The following is a 24,353-nucleotide window of genomic DNA, read 5'->3' on the forward strand; positions in this document are numbered from 1 at the left end:
CAGGGCCTGGTAGTGAAGTGGTTAAAGTCGCCAGAGCTCAGTCCTCTGCTGTGCATGGCTTTAATTATCCCTTACTACTGATTAGTCTGATAGCAAAAGGATATTCGAGAAGGAAGCTGCCCATATTATAAAGTTCTGCCTATAGTCTAAAGGCCTTTCTGCTCATGTGTGTCTCATTGAAATGTTGGAGGGGCGCTGCCAACATCAAGCTGAATCAGGAGAACACATTTACAAGCACCTTTTAACCCTGTTAGAGTTATGCATTCCAAAACCCCTGCGAGTAACAGATGGGTGAGCAAGGGAGGGGCAGCACTGGCCCTTTTTCACTACAAAGACTGAGGTTTAAGCTTTGGAGAAGCCTGTTTATCATGCTGCCTTCATTCCACTCCAAGCTCCTGTGCAGTAAAGGTGGGGGAAATGGCCCCATCTCATCTACAAGATGGAGCTTTGAGTCTCGGCATGCCCAACTGGAGCACAGGGCCTACACTCTGGTCAATATAAGAATAGAAGTTGGTTTGTTGGAAATGAATAGCCAGGTAAACATTTAGGCCAATTACTATGACAGTTCCCATGTTACGGGAAGTGGCATTTGCAACATGAGAAAACAGTTGAGCGTAGAAGCCCACCAATGGAAAACAAAAGCCAAAGTGGTTAGAAAGGCCTCTTAGCGATAGGCCCAAGTGAACTGAAGTTTCAACAGGTCTGTTTTTTATTTATGCCTTCCTCTTTCTTGCATCCCCACCCATTTCTCAAATTCCTTCTTTGCTGTATACACATCAAAACATCTGGGATTGGGCTTCCAGCACCTGCTATAGGAAGCAGAGATTTTCCCGCTGAAAAATTATGCTTTTAAATGGCAACATTTAAGTGAATAGTCCTCATTTAGTTCAAAAGGAGCATGTTTCAAGATCCGGTTCTAAGCAAATACGCGGCCGAAGGAAGCAATAAAGAACAACAAAAAATGATTTTAACAAAAGAAATACCCAAACCTGAAGATCTTGATAAAAGAATAAAACAAATGAAGGATTCAACACGCAGACTGCACCCAGACTCCTCATAGTTTAGACCTGGAAGACTCTACGGTACATCTGGTTAACATCTTGCAGGCCGAAGAGCTCTGCCTTGAAAAACCTTCTGTACCAATGACACACAGAATGAAAGGTTATGTTATGACTTTCAGATGGAAACCTGCAAAAGTTTATCTGCCGGGCCGGACCGTTAACTCTTACCACTTCTGATTCCAACCGTTAAAGAGATTTTTCATGTGTGAATTCTAATGAACTTCCTAAGTTTATATCAGAAACACCAGAAAGCATTTTTACTTGGAGGGAGTGAACATGCCAGCGACTGAATAGAATGTTTTAGTGGTGATGTCCAAGTGGAAGTAAAAATCCGTCCCCCACCCCCAGTAGGGACTTTATAGAGTGTGCTTTAATAATAAGCATATAGGTCTATATATTGGACTGGGAACAGAAATACCATATTTGAAATAAGAGTGTGTTACATTCGTTGCCAGTTTTGTTGGGGTGAAGGAATCTGTTTCCAGTATGGGTACAGAAAAATGCCCTCATGTGGATGGGGCAAAAAAAAAAAAAAAATCATCCTTGCTGAGGGAGGTACTGTAATTTATAATCAAGTTGCCGAAAAATCAGGAAAACATCCTTTGGGTGATCCGTTTGCTACCAGAATTGTGTTGTCTCTGTTTGCAGTTTATCAGCCCGTCGGTGAGGCTGGTGGGCAACAAACGTGGAGGAGAGCCCTTTGCAGCCACGCCAGGTTCCCCGGGCTCGGCTGTCGCTGGGACGGGCCTTCTCTTGACCGGTGGGAAGGAGATGCTGTCTTCGTCCCCGAGCGCACAGGAGGCCCGCTGCCAGCCTCTGCCTCTGTGCCCCCAGCATCCGCAGACACATCTGGGCGGTGCTATTTGAAGCTCCCCGGGCTGCAAGTGGGTGTGTGAGCGAAGGAGAGGGATCACTGCCTTCGGAGACATGCACGCCCTCCCGCCCAGGCCCAGGCCGAGGGCAGGCCCTGCTCCAGTGGGCCTGCTGCAAGGGCTTTCCATGTGTATTTGATTACGCTGAAGCTGACTCTGGTGACAAGCTCCACATTACACAGCTATCTGTCTTTTCTGAAGTTTCACATTCTTCGTCCCTTTTGTAGGGAAAGTGATGTAATACTCTGTTGCTCGGGTAAACAATCTCATTTAATTAGAAGGTGTCTGTTTGCTCCCGCAAACCGTGAAAGCTGCATTCTCCTCGCTCGGATGCGATTGTGCACTCGGTTGCATGGCGATGACCTGTGCTCTTGGGGACAGCTAGGTGCGCATATTGACACCGTTAGTAGCCAGAAGTTCTCACTGGGGAAATAAGTTTAGGATACTGTTATTAATTTGGTTTAGAAAATTGCTGCAGAGCACTCAGATGAATAAGACATAGCAGAACACATGGTCTTCGTTATTCAATAACTATCCCTCTGCAAAGGAGACATGGTCTATTTCCCATTTGAGAAGGAGCTTACAACAAACCAGTAAATATGGAAATAGGGCTACACATGTACTATAATTTTATTGAAGAGTTCTCCTCGCGCGCTTATGTGGCCCTCCCCCACCCCGACACACTCACACAACTTGTCCACATCGATGTATTCCCAGCTGGTATTAGCATAATCATTACCACATTATAAACAAGCCTGTGGAAAAATAGCCTGGGAGATTTAGATGGGTTGCTTTATAAATGAAGGCAGGTGGGGATGGAGAACCAGATATTTGAGGAACAAATTCTTTTTTTTTTTTTTTAATTTCCTCCCTCTTTAGAAATAATAGGTTAGATCTCATAAACCTCAATTAACAGCATGGACTGAGAAGGTAAAGTTGAAAGGAATCATGACCCTTTGGGTATTCCTGGATCAAAGTCCATGGAAGGCTTACCATGGAGCCCCTCTACTGGAAGAAGTTCTCGTCTGATGATGGAAATGTTGACTTTGCCGGTTTTCTTTCCTATTGGAACACAAGTGGAATTCTTTTCCTTTGGTTTCATATAGTTCCTGTTGGTCAAGGTCTCTGGCTCTTTCTTTCCTTCTCTATTGTACTTTTTCCTGGAGTTGACCAGAGGAGAAATCTGGACTTAATAGCTAATTCCAAGTCTACTGCCAAGACCAGAAATAAAATACGATGTAAAATATGGCCTTACCTGAAAGCTTCAGGACATTAAATGCTGTTAGATCCAGGTTTAATTGTAAAAAGAACCCAAGACACAGGAAGGAAATGGATTTTGTGAAAGTAAGAGCTGGTCCATGCATCCAGGTTCTAAGAGATCAGACCTCAGGCTGAAAGGAGATTTGGCGTGCTCTCCTTTTTTCTTCTTTCCTTTTTTCTGTTGATTTTTACAGGCATACAGAGAATAACTAAGTATGCTAGCCTCAGAAGAAACATGGGTTTGTTCTTTCAAACTTCTGACTGGAGCAGTATCCAGAGAACTGTACAACTAGGGTAGAGATGGAGTTGGTGAGTGTGGTTGAGGCAATATTCTCTCTGTGGGCTTAGTACATCTTCTGTGACCTAGTGATTTGTGGCTAAGTTGCCTTAACTTGATCAGCTGGGATTAGCCATCTATACCTGTGAAACCCCAGCATCATGTATCATATGGATCACAGGAATTTCAACATCCAGGAAGTTAATCTTCAAGTACAGTACTCAAATAAGGTGTCTCCCAACTTTGACATGAGATTTCTGTTTGAAATAAAGTTAACGAGGTTCTCTCTTTCTAGGATGTCTTAGACTCAGGTATAGGTAACCACTGTACATAGCAGACCTATGGGAAGGGTATGCCCACATATTAAACTGGCACCACTGTCTGCTTTACTGGAACCTCATTTAACCCCCGTGCAATATCCTCAAATTGCACCAAGTGCTGAAGTTACTTAATGTTTCATTATAAATAAATTATCTGATATGAAAAGTCATAAATTGACTTTTTCCATGATTAAGAAAGAGAATTAGATTAAAACGGGCCTGTTTCAAAGTAACGTGGCCATTTTTCCTTTAAATGTTTGCTAAGTGAATAAAGTAATTGATATTGCACAGACTTTGCCAAGAGGCAGGGCATTTTCAGGCCTTACAATTAAACCGTCATGTCCAAAAGAACTTGCTTAATGTATTATTTATTGAGCACTGGTGGAATAGTCAGCGTAGTATAAGAACAAAGTGAAGCCAATGTATTCGCAGTTTGAGTAAAAGCATCTAAGTATTGTTTTGTATTGATAATAGAGCCTCAGATTTATAGAATGGAAAAGGACCCTGGAGGATTTCTGGTAACAACTCATTTTATAGTTGAAGAACCAGAGGCTTGGAGAGGGAAGTGACTTACTCACTGCAGGGCATAATAGCTCAGCTGGGATTAGAACTCAACCCTGTTGATCTTCAGAGCACCAGAGCTGTCCTCTCCCCCTGACTCCACCCCTGGTCATCCCCTCATCCTTTTTGCCCAATTTCTGAATGATTTCTGAAGTGTCTTTCTGGCTGGATTCTGACCCTTTAGGCTTCCCCCACTGCAGTCTGTCCTACACACCAGTATCAGATGGACCTTCTTCAAACCTATTTCTTATCAAGAATTCCTTCTGTATTAGGGTTCTGTGGAGAAACAGAACCAGAAGGAGACACATATACATACACTTGCACAAGCCCCCAGGAGGAGCAGTGGTATAGTTATGGTCTGAGTCTGAAGGTCCAAGAACCAAGAGAACCAAGGTGCAGGGTCCAGTCTGAGGGCACGAGAAGACCAATGTCCCAGCTCAAACACTCAGACTGGTGAAGCTCTCCCTTTGCTCAGCGTTTTTGTTCTATTCAGACCTTCTGTTGACTGGATGAGGGCCACCACATTAGGGTGGTGACCCAGCCATCACATAGATATTGTTTAGTCTATGAATCCAAATGTTAATACCATCCAAAAACATCCTCACAGACATACACACGTTAAGGTTTGACCAAGTATCTGGGAACCTCATGGCCCAGTAAAGTTGACACATAAAATTAACCATCATGCTTTCCTTACAAAGGTATAATAGCTATGTCTTCTTTTTTTGTCTTTTTACTAGAGCTTTTTATTCATTTCAAAACTCCTTCTTGGATTTAATCTTTTTTATCATCTTTTGGACACGGAGAGAAGAGAAGGGAAGGCTGCCTTCTGAATGCCAAATTGCTCTGAGGCACTAAGAAAGTCTTTTAGTATTTATTTCTGTTATAAAATAAATACATGTTTATCATAAAAAATGCAGATGATAGAGATAAGCAAAAGAAGGAAGTAAATGTGTTCCTTCATTCAAGAGTCTGAGGTATAGCTCTATAGCTTTTTAGACTTCTCTGTATATAGTTCTATAAAATATATATAATACTCATTATATATATATTATATAAAATATATATAATACTCATATAATAGTTTTATAAATATATATAATATTCATTATATAATATAATATAAGAATATTATTATTTTTTCATTCATACACCTAGGAAAGGAATATTTTTAATCATGTTGCAATATTTGCTTTATGAATGGTCCATAATTTGTTAACTAATTCAGGATTGGATACTAAGATAATTTCCATTTTATGCTGAGACACTACTTTGTACATGCAGCCTTGCATAGATGTCTAATTATTCTTTTATTAAAAACAGGTGAATTTTTATTTTCCTGATCACATTAACTTTAAAATTATTTTGCCTCATTTTCAGCTTCTCATCTTATGTTTTCTACAACTTTCTAAAACCAATCTTTTAATTTAGTGACCTCGGTTTTATACTGTCTTATATTTTTTACTTTTTCACATGTATTATTTTAGTCCTCCAGATAAGCTATCAGCTTCTTGAAGGGGAGAATCATATTTTATATTTTCATATAAAGATATAAACATATAGTCATGTAACTGATTTGGGGTGTTAATAAAATGTGCTGTGGGTTGTTAGACTATTTTTAGTTCAATAGGCTAAAATCTAAAGAAATTATATAGTTCCTATCAGCCTTGAAAATTTGGTAGCTCACCAATTAAATGTAAATATTGACTTTCTCGATCTTTCCATCATTTGACACATATTATTGAGTACTTTGTGTAGATTATTACAATGGTCACGTTTGAGGGTGCAGCGAAGCACAAGAGACGCTTTCTACATCTAAACATACAGCGAACAACCTAGGTAATATATAATAAATAAAAAATTATTTAGGGCACTCTTGTGCTTGCCCTGGTGTGAGGTTATATGACAGAGTTATTCCATTTAATGAATGCCATGGATGTTGCCCTTTGTGAATATGACAGTCACTGCCACTTTATGGTTTGGACTTTTATTTGATATTTGGTCAGATGATCTAGACTTTCTGTAGACTTGATTATAAATTATGGATAGAAAATATCACATTCTAAAAATAGAACTTCTTTCTGATAATTATGAATAAACACTAATAGGCCCTGGAATAGTCATGAAATTTAAATTGAATATGAGATTAGAGGGAGCATTAAAGAAATGCAAGGGTAGTCTGAAACTTTGTTTAGGAGGAAAACACATAAGTGGTAGGTAAGACTCTGCCTGAGGAGTTTACTATCCAGCTAGGGATTTGGACACAGACAGCTGCTTGGTATGTCAGTTTCCCAAGATGATGCAATTGGGCATTAACATAATTCAAATATGTAAGAAGGAAAAATTACAGTGACTAAAAGGATCAAGGAAAGATTCATTGAGAAAAGGACACAGGGGCAGCCTGGGTGGCCCAGCGGTTTAGCGCTGCCTTCAGCCCAGGGTGTGATCCTGGAGACCCGGGATCGAGTCCCATGTTGGGCTCCCTGCATGGAGCCTGCTTCTCCCTCTGCCTGTGTCTCTGCCTCCCTCTCCCCCCCATCTCTCTCTCTCTCTCTCTGTTTCTTCATTAATAAATACATAAAATCTTTTAAAAAAGAGAGAGAAAAAAGGACACGGGAGCAGGGCCTTGAGAGATAAGTAGGATATTGGTGTGTGAGTAGCGGCAAGTGAATTCTAAGTGTTGAGGATAGCATGAAGAAGCAGTATAAACATCTGAACATGTTTGTTCCTAGAACATTGAAGGGTCTAGTGTAGTGGGGAGAAAATAGATGAGAGAGAAGATGGGAGAAGAAGAAAAATGAAAACATAGATTGGAGTCTGCTTCTGTGTATTATTCAGTGCCATTCTAAGCAGTTCAGAATTCATTTGCAGGTATTGGAAAGCAACTCTGGGACAGGATGTTAAGCCTAGAATGGCATGATTGGGTTCATTCCTTAGGTTAATACTCTGCCTGTCACAAAGGATAACTTACAGGGGCTAGACACCGGAGGTGAGAGACGCATTGGGAGTCTACAAACAAAAGTTTAGGATGACTCTCCACAACCATGATTGTTATTTATAGTGTGGCTTTACCACCTGATGAAGAGATATTTCAATGGAATTTAAACTGCCTTGGGGCACGTAGGTGGCTCAGTATGTTAAGTGACCAACTCTCGATTTTGGCTCAGGTCATGATCTTGGGGTCCTAAGATGGAACCCCAAGTCGGGCTCCATGCTGGGTATGGAGCCTGCTTAAGATTCTCTCTCTCCCTCTGCCCTTTCCTGCCTCCTGCTCAAAGAAGACAAAACATCTGTCTTGTATTTTATGTGTGACTTTGGATGTTCCAGTGACTTTATGAGATGTCAGTGCCTCTCTTATTCCGTTCTGCCGTTGGTCATATCTCTTTATAGGAGGCCATGTTACTACTGTCATCAGTGGTGCTAGTGTCATTCAGTATTCCTGATCTCTAGCAGTCCAGATTCATCTTCTCTTCAATACCTAGTCCTTGATGAGTTTGGATTTGTTTTTGTGAATAGGATCTTCTCTCTTCTCCATCTGGTCTCTTTTGACAGGAAGGCAGGAAGAGATGCAGATCCAATCAAGAGCTGTCCATTCCTGCTCGGGTGGAGAACAGCTCCTGCTCACATTTGCTGTAATGATGTCCTCACAGGGTCTTGTTCTGAGACTTAAAAACAACACAGATTTGTCTGAGCACTGTGTAATCATACACTGTGGAGAAAACAGTTAAGACTTGACTGCATGACCGGTACAAATACAACTATACAGATATACTTCTTCTTGGCCCTCAGTTTCAACTTCCTGGGGAAGCTCTCCCTTGCTAAGATACCATGGCTCTCTCTCCCCTTTCCATCCCTCTCTCGCCCTCTCTTCTGTCTTCCCAGGTTCGCACACATTTCACCTCTGTCCTCAGGACCCATTTACTACATTACTAGAGCTCTCCTGGCTAGAAAGTCTTACAGGGGCCCTTCTCTTTCTTCCTGCTTTCTCTTTGACTCATTTCGCCTGCTTCCTTTTTCTCTTTTGTGGTTTTTCTATTCCCTTGGCAGCCAGCTCCATGCCTCTCTTCGGCCAGTGTCCATGTCTTTGCACAGACCTGGTGCTCAGAGGCCCTCACCAAGCCCTTCCCAGGTCCTCTGCATTCAAGTGGGCATGCTGTTGGGCTGGTGGGCACCCTCAGGACCCCCTCTGGATTGTTCTCTTGGGCCACTTTTGTTTTTATGGATTACAACTTTCTTGTTCTCCTTTTCCTCACTCTGCAACTCCCCTCTGCATCCACCCACTCCTCCTCCCACTTTGGTTAAACCCTTGGGATCCCTGGGTGGCACAGCGGTTTAGCGCCTGCCTTTGGCCCAGGGTGCAATCCTGGAGACCCGGGATCGAATCCCACGTCGGGCTCCCGGTGCATGGAGCCTGCTTCTCCCTCTGCCTGTGTCTCTGCCTCTCTCTCTCTGTGTGACTATCATAAATAAATAAAAATTAAAAAAAAAAAAAAACTTTAAACCCTCAGCGAGGGTTCTGGCCTTTGTGTTGAAAGCTGCTTTCTGCTACCAAAGACAACTCAGTTTCTGCCGAATATAAAATTTTATTTATATTCGCTCAGAATATACTACCTCTTTTTTTTGTTTGTTTTTAAAGATTTTACTTATTTATTTATTTATTTATTTATTTATTTATTTATTTATTTATGAGAGAGAGAGAGAGGCAGAGACACAGGCAGAGGGAGAAGCAGGCTCCATGCTGGGAGCCTGACATGAGACTCGATCCTGGGACTCCAGGATCATGCCCTGGACCAAAGGAAGGCGCTAAACCTCTGAGCCACCTGGGCCACCCTATCCTACCCCTTTGCGGGAGAGAACCGACTTCCAGGCCAAATGCTACTAGGAATACCATCACCTCTATAAATATGTTCAGCCTATACTTGTATATAACTTTAAAACTTATTTTATTTTATCTGATTTCAAATGAAATGAAATGGCTTATTGAAGTGGCTTAGTGAAATCATGAGGAAGTGTACAATGTCAGCCAGGACATCGTGCTAGGCCGTAATACATATCGACAATCCGGACTGAAGTGTATTTATTTGTTCACAGAACACATGTGCTCGGTTCTGTGGATGTGAGGCAGTTAGAAGGCCCCCTCGCTGACCACAGGGAGCCAGTTTGGTCGGAGGGACGAACGTCAGTATGCATGATTACGGGGTGCTAGGACGGGTGCCGTGACCCAGACATGGACACGTCATCTAGAAAACCCAGATGAGAGTGTCAGTCATTCTGACCCAGGCCGGGCAGCGCTCTGCAGCGGGGCAGGTTGCAGGCCCCGTCAGCCAGCCTGAGCACAGACAGAAGGCCTGGACCACGGAAGCGGCCTCGGGCCAGCCTCGCACCTGTGTGCAAGCCGCGAGACGCCACTCTCTGCTCGATGACAGAGTCTATCACGATCCTTAACCTTGAGCTGCGCGATCTTGGAGAGCCCCCGCAGCCTCGAAGGATCCAGAGGGCCCAAGAACAAAAAGCTTCGATGAGACGCTTGGGAGCTGTTCCCAAGAGGTCATAGGTCACTGTTTCCCATGTCACATCGACACTTTCCCTTGACAGCCTGATAGCAAAGCGGTCACATCTGTTTCTGGGCGGCGAGGCTGTGAATACATCGACGGGGACAGGCGGCGGTTTAGTGCAGCCGGTGACTCGTAAGGAATTTCATATGGAGAGAATTCCGCCCTGTGGTTCTGCAATTAGGGTAAAGAGGAAGTTGCTTTTATTACTGTGGCAGGAGAGGCCCCTCTGCCCTGGATTCCTCTTTCTTTTTCTAATTTGTAACCATTTCCTGGCTGCCCTTCCTTGGAAGTCCCCGATTCTTGAATCCATCCCCTGTGGGCCTGGCCGGGCTGCCTGGGGGGGCTCGCACCTCCTCGGTCCCCAGGGCGGGTGGCCCGCAGGGCCCGGTCCAGCTGTCCCACTGCCACGCGCCGGGGCCCTGCTGGGCTCGCGCCTCTCCTTCCCGTTGACAGCAGGGCCAAGATCAAAGTGCAAGAGGCTCCGTGAAGGGTGACCTCGAACTTGGCCCAAACGCAGCTGCTACCAGGGCAACAGCCTCCATCGCACTCTCCCCGGAGGCAGAGAAGGGAAAAGACAGATTATGTTTAAGGAGAGTTTCACCCACAGCCTCTTCCAACCCCCCACCCCCGCTGGGTTTCCTGAACCCACCATACTCATATTAATCAATTGGTTCAGGGATTTGCAATTTCCTGACCTAATCACAGGATTTGGGACATGCTGATGTCTGTTTATCCGAAGCTGTGGCCGTGATTGCAGCCTCTGCACTGGGCAGAGCTCACATCTGCCCCTTCCCCGGGCCGGGCCTGGGGTGATGCTGGCCCTTCCCCGGAGAGGAGAGGGGGCCCAGTGATCCCCGCCTATGCTGTGGGTGGAGGATAGGGGGCTTCCGGAATGCATGTAGCTTCCAACAGTACTGACAACCAACGTTCATAACGGCCCCAGTAACTTGCGGAGGTGATGGGACAGGTAAGAATTACCTTTGGGCTCGTGTGGCAGGCTTTTCAAAGCTACCTCGCAGCGTTCTGAGTTTGCTTCTGTCATGCTGTACTTACACTCCCTCTCTGCAAAGTGAATATTGGGGCCCTAACGAAGGGGACACACGGACTGGGGATGTAGTTTAAGAGTTAGGGAATAACCGGGAATTGACCAAGAGAAGTAATTCTTTGAGAGAAATAACACAAATTGTGGTTGGCAGAATTTCGATGCTTCTTACCTAGATTCATGTTGCCTCTGCGATAGCACCTCATATGGAACTAACAAGCCTGGAAGGCCGAGGTTGAACAATGCAGCTCTCGCTGAAAGCCATTGGAAATGCCCAGTGTTTTCTTTATCAATATGATTGATTATGTTTTATAACAGATGACAATTCCTCCCCGGACTTGCAGACATCACAGCTGGTCCATGTGATTATGCTGATCCCTTTCTGAAGATAGGGATCTCTGTATTCATCTGTATCTGTATAGATCTGCAGCTACGTATGTCTACCCACACCCTCCCACACAGACTGGTGTAGCACTAACTGGTAGTGGACAGCTGAAGTGGAGACTCTTGCCACGCTCCTGTCACCTTTGCTAAGCTGCCACGTTTGTGTGTGTACGCATGCACGCTTGCCCTTGAACAGAACGTCTGTGTTGTTGGCTGTGCTGCATTTCAAATGCTCTGTTTTCTTTCTCAGAGAATGCTGGTATGTTTTGGAAATACTGAGGATGATCCCAGTCAGTGAGCACCATACTAGGTCGTGGGACAGCACTGCCCTGGGATTCTGACTGTTCGGGTTAGATCTTCCTGGTGGAGTCTTGCTGAACTGGACACTTAACTTCTCTGGGTCTCATATTCCTCACCTGTAAAATGGGGATACTGGGGCACCTGGGTGGCTCTGCTGGTTAAGCATCTGCCTTCAGCTCAGGTCATGACCCTGGAGTTCGGGGATCGAGTCCCATATCTGGTTTCCTGCTCAGCAGAGAGTTACTTCTCCTTTGACCCCCTCACCCCAGCTCATGCTCTCTCTCATTCTCTCTCACTCTCAAATAAATAAATAAATAAATAAATAATTTTTTTAGTTAAAAAAAATAAAATGAGGATACTAATGAATACCACAAAAGGTTTTTAAAAGGATTAAATTAAAAGACATAAAGGATGAAGAGACATGGCTTAGTGCTATGAACTCTGGTCCTGGAGTTGGCGTATGTGGATTTGCATCCTGGCTTTGCTTCTTAAAAGCTGTGTAACCTCTGGAAGTTCATTTAATTCCCTGTGTCTAAGCAAAAAAATAAATAAATAATTAAATAATTAAAAAAATATATATATATAATGTAAGGAGCCGAGTGGCTGGCACATAGTAAGCACTCATTAAATATTTGCTATTATTAGTAAATTACAAAAGCTAAGCAGAGCTTAGCTTAACTTTCTCTTTTTTTAAAGATTTTATTTATTTATTCCTGAGAGACACACAGAGAGAGGCAGAGAAGCAGGCTCCCTTCGAGGAGCCCGATGCAGGACTCCATCCCAGGACCCTGGGATCACACCCTGAGCCAAAGGCAGATGCTCAACCGCTGAGCCACCCAGGTGCCCAGATGTTAACTTTCTTATGATGGGCTGATAATAAAACAATGTCTAAGTCTGAGAGTGAGTGGTTTTTCTAAATCTATTCTAACAACTGATCTGGAGAGTTTAGTGGCATGCCAACGAATATATTCGTTGATATGACCTGCCAACTTCTCGAGACAGTGAATGTAACTGTAGGTTTAAGATAAAAGTGTGACTGCATGCATGTGTCTTAAGGACACCTGGAGTCATTTAGCTTGTCCATGTTTCAAGAACCCGTCTATGGTAAATATGAGACTTAAGTACCGTTCGTATGGTTCCAGCTTCTCTGTACTATGCTTTGCTGTGGGGAGTTTTAATGACCATTGTTCTGCAGGTAAGAATGAATTTTCTGTTTCAGCAAGAAATCAGACGTTTGTAGAGAAGTTGTAACACATTAATTGATATGTACAGTCTGCAGAAAAATGTTCCCTTGTCTTTCCCAAGTTAAATATTTGGCAATTTTTATCTCTAGAATTTCTTGTATATTTTTCTACCTTTCTACAGTTCCACTTCTGAGGCTCCCAAGGGATTTCCCTTCTTCCAGGGTCTCTTCTGTCTAATTCTCTTTGCATACCTTGCCAGAGACACTTACCTAAAGGTTCATTTCATAGCCAGGCCTAATGCTTCCTCCTCCTGACCTAGGATGCTTATCCCCTAAATCATATTTCCATGATTCTTTTCTGCATATCCTGTTCCACTAAACTATGCTATTCTTTCCTAAAGCATATGTTTATATATTATTATTACTATTATTATTTTGGGGGGAGAGGGACTGAGGGAGAGAGGGCAGGGAATAGGCAGAGGGAGAGGGAGAGAAAGAATCTTTTTTTTTTTTTTAAGATTTTATTTTTTATTTGAGAGAGAGAGAGAGTGAGAGAGAGAGAGAGGTAGAGACACAGGCAGAGGGAGAAGCAGGCTCCATGCAGGGAGCCTGACATGGGACTCGATCCCGGGTCTCCAGGATCATGCCCTGGGCTGAAGGCAATGCTAAACCACTGAGCCACCAGGGCGTCCGGGAGAGAGAGAATCTTAAGCAGGCTCCATGCCCAGCATGGAGCCCCACATGGGACTGATCTTATGACCCTGAGATGATGATCTGAGCCAAAATCAAGAGTCAGATAGATGCTTGACTGACTGAGCCACCAAGGCACCCCCTACTTTTATAAGGTATCTATTTATGGTCACTTCTAAACCATTTGTTTATGGGAATTATCTGGTCTTTCATACAGTGTTTGATATAAAATTTTCAAACTATGGTGGTGCTGGTTTTCCTCAACTCCTGTTGGCATAAACTGTTAGCCTGTCATTTTCTGAGTATTGTGAGCCCCTGGAGCTGCCCCAGTTCTCAAGGAGGGAGAAGGAGTAAGAACTTATAAAATTTCCAGGAGGTGGAGAGGGAGGTAGACCCCCATGGCGATCCACGCTCTCTCCTCTGATCACCGAAATTGTTCCTCTGTCATTTTTTTTTTTTCACTGAAGTTGCCTTGTGGATTTCTGCATCATCTGAACATCAAGTTTGTAGGTCACAAGAGGCTGCTTTCTGCCATGGCTGTCCCTTCTTCTAGGCCAAGATCCTCTTTTATCCCTCGCTGTTACTCGCTCAAGAGAGGGAGTAAGGGAGTGTGGTGCTGGGCAAGCAGCAGAGTCACTGATAGTCTGTGCACATGCAGTTCAGATGAGCTTCCTTTGGGCGGTAGTCAAGGTGGTGATAGAACATGTTGTGCCCATGCCAGCTTGAGCATGCCCACGGTCACCTGCAGGGTGTTATTGAAATAGACTGCCAGACTCCATCCCTGAGTGTCTGATTTAGGTCCAGGGTTGAGGGCTGAGATTTTGCACTTCTAGACACTTTTTTGAGGAGAACTCATTATATTTGGAAGTTAGGCATTGCTGAACACTAGCTGGTTGTGAAAATGCTCTGTACCTTCATACGTCTGTATGGCTGCTTGTATAGTTTGATGGATCTTGAAGGCTTTCCCCAAATCTTGCCATTCATAATACCGAGGTTAAATGCCACTTCTTTAGTGATCTTTTATGACTCCCACAGCCTGGGCAAAATCAGTTGTTATATGATCTCTTCTCTCTGATTTCTTAGCAATTTACTTCCCCTCATAGTAGTTACACCACCTACACTATAGGAAGTGTGAATATCTTGGCTTTGCTACTTGAAGGCAAATGTATTAGTCTCATTTACTTCACTTCTTCAAATGTTCACTCTAGTGCTTTATTCACACTAGGTTCTGTTGGTGCTTTACCCACCTCTCCTTGGAAATTCACCACCTCTGTGTATCTATCTTCTAGCTTCTGTATGCTAGAAATTTCTAGCTTTCCCTAGAGGACTAAACTTGAATTACTAGAGCCACTTATCTCAGACCAAAGAGCTAGAATTGTCTGGAAGCTTAACCACCGCCCTCCCCCCCCCCCCCCCCAAGCAGAGTGACCTACAGCTAGTACAGTAGTACTAAAGCCCTCACTTTGAGGTGGAGGTTCACACAGGATCAGGCTGAAACAAGGACTTCACTCTAAATCAAACTCTTTTTTTAAAGATTTTATTTTTATTTATTCATGAGAGAGACACACAGTAGAGGCAGAGACATAGGCAGAGGGAGAAGCAGGCTCCCCACGGGGACCTGATGTGAGACTCAATCCCAGGACCCTGGGATCACAACCAGAGCCAAAGGTAGATGTTCAACCACTGAGCCACCCAGGTGCCCCTCAAAATCAAATTTTTCTTTGGCATCTTTTCCTTCCCTATCCTGTTTTTCTTACTTCCTCAATGATTTCTCCTGGGAGTGCTTCCTGAATAAATCACTTATACATGAACTCTTGTCTCAGGGCTGGCAGGTATTGTATAAATGATTAATGAATTAATGAGTGCTTGAAAAGGAATATAACATCATAGTTGGAGCTTGGACTCTGGAGCCAGACTACCCGAGTTTAAATCCCAGTTCTGCTACTTACCAGTTCTGTGACCTTGGGCAAATTATTTAACCTCTTTGTGTTTCAGTTCCTTTATCCATTAAGTAGAGTTAAAATAGTTCTTGTTGCTGGTGTTAAGAGGATTAAATACTTTAATACTTGTAAAGCACTTAGAATAGTTCCTGGGATAGAATAAATGCCGATTAAGTGCTTGTAAAAACAAATTAAAAATAAATGCATTTTCATTTCTTTCAGAAATTAAAACATAAGTAAATCAAAGACATACTATGTTCAATGATAGTAAATATTAAGTAAGATATTAAGAACTTAAAATATTAAGTTCAAAGATAGCCTACTAACCAAAGTAATCTATGGATTCAGTCTAATCCCTTTCAAAATCCCAATGGCATTTTAAAAAATAAATAAAGTCCTAAAGGAACTCTGAATAGCCAAAATAATCTTGAAAAAGAAGGATGAAATTGGAGGACTCACACTTCCCAGTCTCAAAATTTATTACAAAGCTATAGTAATCAAAACAGTGTGGTACTGGTATAAGATCAGACATTTCGTGGCTGTCCTTCATATATGAAATAAACCCTTATATGTGTAGCCAGTTGATTTTCAGCAAAGGTCCCAAGACCTTTGGGAAGGAAGTCTTTTCAACCAAAATATTGAATATCCACTTACAAAAGCTTACACTATATATAAAAATTAACTCAGAGTGGATCAAACCCCTTAAATGTGAGACCTACTACTATAATACGGTCTGAAAAAAAATAGGAGAAAATCTCTGTGACTTTAGTTTTGGCAGTGATTATTTTTTTGGACATGATTCTAAAAATACAGACAGTAAAAGAAAAAAAATAGATAAAATAGACTTCATCAAAATTAAAAGCTTTTATACATCAAAAACCACTCTCAAAAGAGTGAAAAGACAATGCGTAGAAGGGGAGAACATATTTAAAAATCATATATCTGATAAAGGATTAATATCCAGAATATATAAAAAATACTCCTACAACTCAACAACAAAAAAATCCAATTCAAAAAATGAGCAAGAGATTTGAATAGACATTTCTCTAAAGATAGACAAATGGTCTATAAGTACATGGAAAAATGCTCATCATCATTAGTCATTAGAGAAATGCAAATCAAAACCATGCTGAAATACCATTTCACACCCATTAGGATGGCTAGTATAAACAAACAAAAAGGAAAATAACAAGTGTTGGTAAACATATGGAGAAATTGAAACCCTTATGCAATGTGGGAATGTAAAATAGTACAGCTGCTATGGAAAACTGTTTAACAGTTTTTCAAAAAGTTAAACATGGACAATCCCATTTACAATTGCACCCAAAACAATAAAATATCCAAGAATAAACCTAACCAAAGAGGTGTCAGGCTTGTATCTGAAAACTATAAAATACTGATGAAAGAAATTCAAGACAATGCAAAGAAATGGAAAGACCTTCCATGCTGATCATGGGTTGGAAGAACGATTATTATTAAAATGCCTACACTACCCAAAGCTATCTGCAGATTTAATTCAATCCCTATCAAAATATCAAAAGCATTTTCATAGAACTAGAGCAAACAATCCTAAAATTTGAATGGAACCACAAAAAACCTCAAATAGCCCAAACAGTCTTTAAAAAAGAAAAACAAAACTGGAGGTATCATAATTCCAGATTTCAAGTTATATTACAAACTGGTAGTAATTAAAATGGTATGGTCCTGGCATAAAAACAGATGCATAGATTAATGAAATAGAATAGAAAACCCAATAATAAACCCATAATGATATGATTAATATTCTACAAAAGAGAAATGAATATCCAATTGGAAAAAGACAGTGTCCACAACAAATGGTGTTGGGAAAACTGGTAAGCTCCATGTAAAAGAATGGAACTAGATCACTTTCATTCACCGTACACAAAAATAAACCCAAAATGGATTAAAGACCTAAATGTGAGACCAGAAACCATAAAAATCCTAGAAGAGAGCACAGGCAGTAATTTCTCTGATATTGACCATGACAACATATTTTTAGATATGTTTCCTCAGGCAAGGGAAACAAAAGCAAAAATAAACTATTGGGACTTCATCAAAACAAAAAGCTTCTGCGCAGCAAAGGAAATAATCAACAAAAGCAAAAATCAACCTGTGAAATGGAGGAAGATATTTGCCAGTGACATATCTGATAGAGGGCTAGTATCCAAAATCTACAAAGAACTTATTACAACCTAACACCCAAAAAGCAAATAATCCAATTAAAAAATGGGCAGAAGACATGAACAGACATTTCTCAAAGAAGACATAACAGATGGCCAACAGGCACCTGAAAAGATGCTCAACATCACGTATCATCAGGGAAATGCAAGTCAAAACTACTAGGAGACATCAACTCACATCTGTCAGAATGGCTAAAATCAACACAAAGAGCAAGTGCTGGTGAGAATGTGGAGAAAAAGAAACCTTCGTCCATTGTTGATGGGAATGCAAACTGGTGTGACCACTGTGGAAAATCATGTGGAAGTTCCTCAAAAAATTAAAAATAGGGCTACTCTACCACCCAGTAATCACACTACTATTTACCCAGAAAATGCAAAAACACTAATTCAAAGGGATACCCCTATGTTTATTGCAGCATTATTTATAATAGCCAAGCTCTGGAAGCAGCTCAAATGTCCATTGATTAATGAATGGATAAAGAAGAGGTGGCATATGTCTATTGGAATATTATTCAGCCAAAAGAAAAATGAAATCTTGTCATTTGCAACGGCATGGATGGAGCTAGGGAGTATAATGCTAAGTGAAATAAGTCAGTCAGAGAAAGACAAATACCATATGATCTCACTCATTTGTGAAATTTAAGAAACGAAACAAGCAAACAAGGGAGAAAAAAAAGACACAAACTAAGAAACAGACTCTTAACTATCGAGAACAAACTGATGGTTGCCAGAGGGGAGATGAGTAGGCGGACAGCTGACATAGGTGATGGGGGAAAAAAAGAAAAAACAGTTAAACATGGAATTACCATATGGCCAGTAATTCCACTAGTAGGTATATATTCCACAGAAATGAAAGCAAACATTTAAAAAGATACTTGTATACCAACGATCATAGCAGCATTATTTACAATAGCCATGAAGTAGAACCACTCCAGTGTCCATCACAGATGAATGTATGAACAGAGTGTCTATACAATGGACTATCCTTCAGCTGTAAAAAGGAATGAAATTCTGATATATGCACAACATGGGTGAGCTTCAAAAACATTACGCTGGGTGGAATAAGCGGGACACAAAAGGGCAAATATTTTATGATTCCACTTAGATGGGGTACCTTAGAATGTGCAAATTCATCGAGATAGAAAGTAGACTACAGGTTACTGGGGAGGAATGAGAGTGGAGCCTCACTGTCTAATGATACAAAGTTTCTGTTTAGGATGATAGAAAACATTGGGGAAATAGAGGGTGGTGAGGATTATATAACGTTATGTATGTGCATAATGCAATTGTAGACTCGGAAATGGTTAAGATGGTTAATTTTACGTTATGCACATTTTACCAGAGTAAAAAGAAGATGCATTAATTCTGGCCTTTCTTTTTGCTCTTCCTATTCTGTCTTTGGGACTTTGATATGTGTCTCATTAATGTTTCTTTTCTCATGAAAGAAGGACACATGACTTGTCTATGGGCATCTAAACAAAGTGCTTGAGCAGCCATGAATTTTTAAACCTCCAAATAAAAGCAGAGAAATGGAAAAACACTGTGGATAAACATAAATAAATAAATAGATTATTTGAAAATTCTTTAGGGTTAGTCAGAATTTGTTATAACCCCATGAGTGCAGTGAGTCAAGTGTAATTATTGATGCCATAAAGCAGTCTGAGCCTAGAGTTTTCTTCAGCTTTACCGTTTATGATTTTATAAAAGCTGTCCATATGGGTTCACTTGGTTTGAGCTCATAGGCAAATTGGTCTCCAGCCAGATGCTCCATCTTCTTATGTATCACACCTCTCCATAGAGCTGAAACGTTCCCCTGAAGAGAAACTTTTAAAAATCCCACAGACTCTAATTTAGATTTGGCAATCACTGTGCTGTGATGTTTGAGTGTTTTAGACTTAGCAATAAATAATGCTTTAAAATTTCCAATGTCTGGTGTCTTAGTTGCTGTGTTGTTTGTATCTATAAGCAAAAACCCTAGACATAAGAGTAAATTAAATCTAATAGAGTCTCTCATTGGCCAAGATTGTTCTTCCCACCCCATAGTCTTGGATCCTTCTCATTTTTATTATAAATAGTGAAGTGAAATGAAAGAAGTAAGGAGGAAAGAAAGTTCATGTGCTCATGAGATGGTGTTCCTTAGGAATTGGTTGACAAGTTTGAACACTCATGACATTTACTGAGAGGTCTTTGTCTTCACTTCTTATATTTTACATCTTTATTTTAAGTCTCTTTGGCCTTCTTCTGACCAGTCCAGTGTTGTGGGTCTGTGGGACAGAGGACTGACCCACTCACATGTATATCATCTTACATCCAATTTCATCATAAAGAGATACAATAGGAACTAAAGGCCAAATTCCCTTTAGCAATAACTTTCCCAAATTCAGCCAGTCTCACACTTATTTCAAGCAAAACTACTCTAAGTCCTTTCCGGAACAAGACAAAGGCATAAAGAGACAAATCAGTTATATGTTAAACTATTAAAACGAAAAAAAATCAAACATGCAGTATTATTATTATTTTTTTTTAATCTTTGCTACTTGGATTCCAATCAGCTCCTCTTTTGTCATTCATTGGTCTAGGGTTCTTAGGTGAAAGGGGAGTTTGTTATAAATTAGCCTGTTTGAAACATCGTGATGTTTGTTACTGGTGGATCTGTTCCCAGAGAGGGTATATATTATATATCTCTTCATTCAATGTGCATGGAGTTAACTCTGACAAGAGATGAGCAGCCCTGAGTATGTAGCTAGGTTGACCAAGTAGATTCTTGCTTAATACCCACTGGTTAAAAATTTGAGCACACGCATATGCCCACATATATATCCATGTACACATCATACATTCAAGGAGAATTATGTATATTCCCCCTGCTGTTTGGGTAGAGGGACCTGCCAAACAGTGACATGGCCAATGGACACAGAGACAGAACAAGAAATGGGCACAGGGCAAGCGGGAAGCGTCCATGAAGGTTTTACTGGTCAAACCAATTTTGGGGAGTTAATTGCTCTCTCCACACAAGGCAGAGAATTATTCTCACAGAGTTAACAGCATCGCAGCATATTCCCTATGGCAACCACAGAACTCCTGGGCAGTCTCTCAGGAGTGATATATCTTAAGTTAAGTGGAAATCCTATGCCCCAAAGGTCTTAGATTCCGGAGTAGAGATTATACTGATAGAGACAAATTGGTTATTTCCACCCCACCCTCCAAACCCCCACTGTTTGGCTTTGTATTGAAAATTGAAAGTAGACCTTTATTTATTTACCTTTACTGCAAGACTTGCATGGTGGAAGTTTGTTGATGTGCAGTAAATCCCTAGTGGGAAATTACTAGAACTAACAAGACTAGGAATATTTGTTTTCAAATGGATTTTTAAATTGACCTTGATAGTTTTCAATGTTTCTTAATTAGTGTTTGCAAATCTGCTGATTTTATGAAAAATCTGTTTCTTGCTGTATTAGAGTATAGCATCACAACAAAATTAGCATTCCATATGTTGTTTTGTTAAACATACTTGGTGACTTTCTTTAAAATCCCTTGGGAAATGTTTTGAAATTTGTTGAAACAAATATGCAACACTTGAAATTAAATGGTGATTATCACCACATTGTTCTTTCTTTAAAGCATCGCCTTGTGCTTGGATTCGTTTAGGAGTGCTATCACTGAACACATACCCTTCAGAAATTACTCATGAATGGGGAAGGCTTAGATACCAGCCTTTCAGCCTAGGTATGTAAAAGCAGTGTGCTACGGAATTGTAGCAATGCCATGATGCCGTGATGAGCACATCTATACTACCAACGGCTGGTGTGCCAAATAACGATCTTAAAAAGGACTTCATTTAGGTTTTCTCTAAGTGGAATGAGGAAATTCAGCTCCCCTTTCTTAAAATCTCCTTCAGAACTCTCAAATAGAAACAGAAGAATATATTTCATCTGAAATTTGAGAACTGGGTTGCCCTCCCATTGGTAGCACTAATCATTAACATTTAGTCATTTATTGCATCTGAGGTGTGGCAAGAATTATCATGTCCATGTCTTTCTTCATTTCAGGCTTAAAATGTAGTCAGTAAACAAATTGAACATCTACTATGTGCCAGGCGGTGTGCTTGGGACTGAGGTTTCTGATAGGAATAACCCAGTGGATAGGTAGCTCTACTTGGAGGGCATCACAGTTTAGCAGGGAAATAATGGGTAGCACCCCGGGGCTCAGGGGAAGAGCTCAGAGACTTCACAGAGGAGTAGATGCTTAAGCCTAAAAGCAAATGCACATTCACCAGATAGAAGAGGCAGGAATGGATCTTCCAAGAAAAGTGCCTGATTCCTGGGAGGCAGTGAAGCATAAAAGGTTGCAGGATGTTGGTGATGGTGTGATGGCCTGGGGGTGGGGGAAAGCACTTGAAAAGTAGGTGGCTGTGTTTTTCTGCCATGCTGAGGAATTTAGACTTCGTCTTGTAGGATATGATGAGATTCTGAAAAATTTGAAGGAGGGACGACAGATATTGATCAGTTGTACGAGACAAATGTGAAGAGGCTGAGCACACTGGAAGTGAATCCTAACAGTAGGAATTGTAACGCTGTCCTCTGGGGGCACCTGGGTGATCATCTACCTTCTACTCAAGTCATAATCTTGCGGTCCTGGTTCTAATCTTGGGGTCCTAGGAACAAGCCCAAATCAGGCTCCCTGCTCAGTGAAGAGTCTGCTTCTCCCTCTGCCTCTGCCCCTCCCCCCTACTTGTTTTCTCTCTCTCTGTCTCTCTATTTCTCTCTCTTTCTTTCCATCCCTCTAATAAATGGATTAAAAAATTATAAAAAAAAATAAAGGGGGTTCTCCCCTTTTGAGGCCTGAGAGAGATTTAGGAAAAATTAATTTCACTTGAAGGAATGAAGGTCAGAGGGAAGGACTCATGGTGAACTCCAAAGTTTGTGGTTGTACTTACTGGGGAGATCATTGTTGGGGAATAGTAGAGGTTTTGGGTGGGGAATAAAAGGTATTCTATTTTGGACATGCTGAGCTCAAGGTTATTGTGGAACGTGTAGGAAGTTTGGTTCCTTGCCTTGGTTAGGATAGCTGAGTGTTTCCTGCCTCCCTGTGGCGGTTAGGACTTTTCTTCCAACGAGAGGAGGGTCCAGGGAAGTGAGTGGAGGGTTAATGCTTATCCTCTAGTAGCAGCTGAGCACCGCTAGCATGCATGTGCCACTGAATGGGCTCTTTCCAGCCTCTTGTCCTGTGGGTACCCATGGCACAGAGCTTGCTAATGTGGGGACTCCTCCTTTGCCTGTGCCTTCCAATTACCCTGTCATGCTGGCCCATGGTCAGACTCGAAGAATTTGTTAAAAGTTTGGCTCCTTTCTTCTTTGCGGCATTTATGGCAGTCATCTCTTCTTTCCACACTCTGCTAAAGGCGACATATTGCCTGGGCCCCACCTCTTCCCAGAAGGCTGATCCCTTTGGAATTTCATTCACCTGATTGCCCTGCTTCTTTGAACTCTAGGATGTGCTCAAGAAAAGTCATGGTTTGTAAATTCTTTGTTTTTTCTCAGTTGTTAGGATAAGAACCTCTTGTGGCTTTCTGAAATCTCAGTGGAAGCAGTGCTCCCTCTATAGAAACTGGGTGTTATTCTGTATGTTGGTAAATTGAACACCAATAAAAAATTAATTTATTTAAAAAAAATAACATAATAAACATAATAATAATAAAAAAAGAATCCATTTTGATAATTAAAGAACAGGTGATTACTTTACAGCATGATCTGAAAAGACAGCTTCTGGCAGGTGGTCACAGTTAGGACCATAGGTACATGTGAGAGACTTTTCTAGATTGTTGCTCAAATCAGAACTGTTTCCATTAGGCTGCCTTTGCCTACAGTCTCTCTTAGCCCTCAGGACCATGAGGACACCACCTTGCAACTGGAGAACATAAAGCAAAAAGCAAAACAAACTATACTGTGTCCCTAAGCCTCTAATAATTCAATATGGACATACTGGTTTGGAAACTCAGATCATGGCAGTTAAAAACCTAATAACTAAGCCACAATAAATATGGAGGAGGGGATAGTTGGACACATACATTGTACTTCTCTTCCATGAGTTAGATGGGGGTTGGGGGTTGGGGGTGAGGGTGAGAGTGGTCAGCACACTTTCTCTGTAAAGGGCTGGCTGGACTGTAGAGATTTGAGGCCTGGCAGGCCTGATAGTCTGTGGTGCAGTCACTCTCCTGCCACTATAGAACCAAAGGAGCTGCAGTTAATACACAAGCAAACGGGTGTGGCTGTGTTCTAGTAAAACTTTATTTATAAAAGCAGGTGGCGGCTGGATTTGACTATAGGGCTACAATTTGCTAGCCCCTGAGTGGTGGGGTTAATTCAGAAAATTTGGCACACTATGCCACCATTTTGGCATGAAAATCTATCTATATCACATGCTTTTGCAAAGAAACTCATTGAACCCAGGCCTAGCCTAATGCAATGAATTGGAATATTTGCCTGTGAGACAGGAATCCTCTAGGCTATAAATGGCATTTAAAAGCAATAATTGTCCATTGGGTTGTCATCATAAGTCCTTTGTGGAACAAGACAGAGAACCAATGATTATACAAACGATTGTATGTAACTGAAAAGAAAGAAACATACCAAAATATTAATCTTTCTTAGATCTGAGCTGTTGAATTGTAGGCAATTTACTTGTTAAAAATATTCAAACTTTCAAAC

At 41.4% G+C, this 24,353-nt stretch overlaps 1 protein-coding gene and 1 long non-coding RNA gene across 3 annotated transcripts in view; one reads left to right on the plus strand and one right to left on the minus strand.

Moving 5' to 3' along the window:
* Window positions 1–24,353, plus strand: part of SUGCT (succinyl-CoA:glutarate-CoA transferase) — a 712,850-nt gene that overhangs the window by 404,557 nt on the left and 283,940 nt on the right. The window lies entirely within an intron of this gene.
* LOC144293038 (uncharacterized) lies at window positions 6,255–10,842 on the minus strand. The gene is made up of 3 exons (XR_013360487.1): window positions 10,602–10,842; window positions 9,736–10,077; window positions 6,255–8,016 (listed from the first exon to the last, which is right to left on the minus strand). It is a non-coding gene; the product is annotated as an uncharacterized LOC144293038 (long non-coding RNA).

Source organism: Canis aureus, chromosome 21, assembly GCF_053574225.1.
Source record: "Canis aureus isolate CA01 chromosome 21, VMU_Caureus_v.1.0, whole genome shotgun sequence".
Lineage (NCBI taxonomy): Eukaryota > Metazoa > Chordata > Mammalia > Carnivora > Canidae > Canis > Canis aureus.